The sequence below is a fragment of the Berghia stephanieae genome, chromosome 3 (assembly GCF_034508935.2).
Source record: "Berghia stephanieae isolate SIO BIC M18660-M18661 chromosome 3, UCSD_Bste_1.3, whole genome shotgun sequence".
Classification (NCBI taxonomy): domain Eukaryota; kingdom Metazoa; phylum Mollusca; class Gastropoda; order Nudibranchia; family Aeolidiidae; genus Berghia; species Berghia stephanieae.
The window spans coordinates 23,105,542-23,108,246 of record NC_088362.1 but is presented as its reverse complement, the minus strand read 5'-3'; the positions used below and the strand labels follow the sequence as shown (position 1 = coordinate 23,108,246).

Sequence of the window (2,705 nt, the reverse complement as noted above, 5' to 3'; positions counted from 1 at the left end):
TCGGCTTCGGTCGAGGAGCTGCCTAACGGCCGGTACGTTACATCAGTGGGGTCTAACTTCCTGTCCAATATGTCCACGCTGTGGACAAGAACCCGAAACGGCAGAGCATCTAGTCGAAAGGTGTGTTGTGACGATGCTACCAGGCGGGTTCGCGACGGTGCACGAATGCGGACCGGACTTTGCTGATTGGGTCGATCGTCATAACATGATAGTGTGAACCATAAGAAGCAGCTGCTGCCATTAAAAGACTTTGTAGTCCACAAAGATTTCCTACGTAAGTTAAGGTCACAATGTACTAGACATTTGTCAACCAATTTCAAGCAGACATTTTGCTTCATTCGTTTGATTGTTAGTTGTTATTTTTGGAAAAAAATTTTCAATCTTCATCCACGTATTATGTGATTAAGTGTAGTTTTTTCCCCCAAGTGTAATAATTAAACATTATATTCATAACTTAATATCCTGGTTGACAGTCATATCACTACGCCGACGAGAACAACCCGCTGACTCAGTTTACACCAAAATAAATAAATAAATATATAGATAAATAAATGAAAAGTAAGTAAAAATGTCTTCTACACCTATGAACTGTTGCGAATTTTAAATGCTTCTCCCCCACAATCCAAGTTTTTAAAATATTTATTGTTATAAAAAAAATATATTTAATATGAGGGAGAGCAATAATTTTTTTAAGTATTAGTACAATACTAGAAGGGAAAAAGGGAATTCAAGAAATAAATAACTCAATAACACCCATTTGAGGAGGTTTTCCGAAAGCTCCTCGGTCTACCATCTCTTACAATTCGTATTTTCACCGTGGATCTTTTGTTAGGCCGTTATTTATTCAATTTGTCAAGATATAGTAGCATTTAAAACATTCTAGAACAACCTCTTGATAGATTAGTGAAAGTTTAAAATTTCCTAATATTATTTAATTATGACCATTTGTTGTTTTTTTTTTCTCAACCGCCATTTTGTTTTTGATTTTTTTAAAGTATTGAAAGGTAGTGCAAAGCAGACCTAGGTTGTTGTTTTTCTATTTGGGTTAGCTCGAGGTCGGACGATTTTATTTTTCCATTAGGGTCTTAGTAATAAGTCTTAGTAAAGGTCCTCGGGTGTTTGTTTTTCCTGTTAGGGTTAGTTAAAGTCCTAGGTTTCATTTTTTCTTAAGGTTAGTTGAGGGAATATTTTGATTGTTTCTCTTAGCACGAGGAGCATTCGGTATACCTCCCTCCATTCGTCAACTTAATTCATTAAAAAAAATAAGTTGGTTATTCAAAATTATTACTTCTTATCTGTCTTAAACTGTTAAGTTCACGCGAGCGTTGGTTGATGGTTATCGGTCGGTGACAGGGACAGAAAAACACAAATAGAAAAGAACATTTCTAAAATTATCAAGTCAAAAATGGAACAATTGAAATGTTTATTAGACCAGTTTTGACAAATTTTCCGATAACTAACGTGATTTTCAAAGTCATATGCCCCGCATATTGATTAAATAACCAGGGACTCGTACTTTGAGATTATAGAAATAAATCGCACTCAATGGGGTAAGTAAGGGATGTTGGTATGATACAGGAAATAGTACAGAGTCTGTACATAAGGGCTAAATACTAAATACATAGAATATTCCGATTAGTTATTACTTTGCAACGCACGAACCATGAATTATTTTCTTTTCCTTTGGGATGGGAGGGGGGGGGGGGGTAATCACAATAATAACAAATGTCTGAACAAACCGCAGTAAATATTTTGTTTACAAAATGGCCATCTTCTTTGAACTGCTTTCCCATGACGTGTATCAAATCATTGCATTCACGATATAATTTGCCAAGCCAAAATTAAGAGGATACAATTATTTTTTTTTCATTTTCGCCATTTGACAGTCAGTCGATTTTGTTTGTATTTTTGAATTATGCAATTGAATAAAATAATTGACCATGACGATTTATGAAAGAAGATTTTGTTGACTCACCCTGCAAGATCCTGATAGAATTCCACCGATGAATCACTATAAACACGACCTTTTCTGTTCCACTCTAGAAAAATCACGTATTTAAAATTTTGGGCAGAAAACTCGCCAATCAAATATCAACTGATTAAAATTGGCGAAAACTCCCAAAACGTGGGAATTTTGAAGAACGAGTTTTCTATGGCAAAAATTTTAAAAGCATGTTGTTGTTTTTTCGAGTACAACAGAACACTTTAATGGTTTACATTAATCAAACTAAATAGAAAAGAAAGAAATACAGAGTTATACTCACAAAAATGTTGAAGAGATTCATCTTGCTTAGCATGAAACTTCAATTCACAATTCACTGCTCAGGTTGCCCCTGTTTTATAGCTGAATGATTGAGTGAATAGTTTTTAAAAGTTTAAGTCACGCTTTCCAGTTTTGTGTTTGTTTTATTTTTATTCTGTCTGTAGTTGAAGTTCATTAGAATACTCGGTGCTGTGTTATGTTTGTCTATGATCACACATGTCTCCATGTACTTTGTTTAATCCAATGTCCAGGGTAGGGTGCAAAATTATCGTATCGTAAAAACGCATCTTTTCAGGACAGACTGTTTAAAATTCATAAATATCCTTGGATACTCATGAAATTTACTAATTTCATGTAAAATGGGCTGAGAAAAACGATGGCGGCCTTTTTGAGACGATATAGTGCTCGGATTAAGGGTTATTGAAGTTACGATAGTTTGAAC

At 34.6% G+C, this 2,705-nt stretch overlaps 1 long non-coding RNA gene across 1 annotated transcript in view; it reads right to left on the bottom strand.

The window, feature by feature from the left end:
• Positions 1–2,400, bottom strand: part of LOC144967370 (uncharacterized) — a 15,494-nt gene extending 13,094 nt beyond the window's left edge. Inside the window, exon 1 of the long non-coding RNA XR_013644372.1 lies at positions 2,265–2,400. This is a non-coding gene — a long non-coding RNA (uncharacterized LOC144967370). The remainder of the gene's footprint in view (positions 1–2,264) is intronic.
• Between the last annotated feature and the right edge of the window lie 305 nt (positions 2,401–2,705).